Here is a 640-nt window from a genome sequence, read left to right as displayed (position 1 = left end):
CACGACCCCGCCCCGCGGCCCTGATTGGATAGTGCGCCAGGTCCCTCCCCCGGGGACTGAGTAACGGAAGAAGCGATCTCGGGCAGCGGAGTGGAGCCTGATAAACAGATTCCAGACAGGCCTTGAGAGGACTAGCTTCCTCTCTGCGCTGTGACCTGACCCTCTCCCAGGGGACGTTTGCATTTAGGCAGTATGTCCTGACCTTCCTCCTTTTTCCTCCTGGACAGGGACCCACAAGTCTGTGCAGGAAATTCCAGACTCGCTGTCCAGTGGAGCTATCCCCTGATTTGAGAGCAGGAAGGGAGCCCAGGCCACACTGCAGCAGAAGGGAGGGGCTGATGTCCTCCAGGAATCAGGAGTTTTGGATGAGGCTGTTGGCTGCACAGGCCAAGCCTTTCTCCCACCTTGTGTCTCAATCTACTAATTTTCAGTGCAGAAGATAAAAACACCCCAACAATGCCGGGTGCGGTGGCTCACACCTGTAATCCCAGCACTTTGGGAGGCCGAGGCAGGTGGATCACCTGAGGTCAGAAATTCGAGACCAGTCTGGCCAACATGGTGAAATCCCGTCTCTAAAATACAAAAATTAGCCGGATGTGGTGGCACACGCCTGTAGTCCCAGCTACTCAGGAGACTGAGA

The sequence above is a fragment of the Pongo abelii genome, chromosome 20, assembly GCF_028885655.2.
Source record: "Pongo abelii isolate AG06213 chromosome 20, NHGRI_mPonAbe1-v2.0_pri, whole genome shotgun sequence".
Classification (NCBI taxonomy): Eukaryota; Metazoa; Chordata; class Mammalia; order Primates; family Hominidae; genus Pongo; species Pongo abelii.
Note: the sequence above shows the minus strand (reverse complement) of the source record.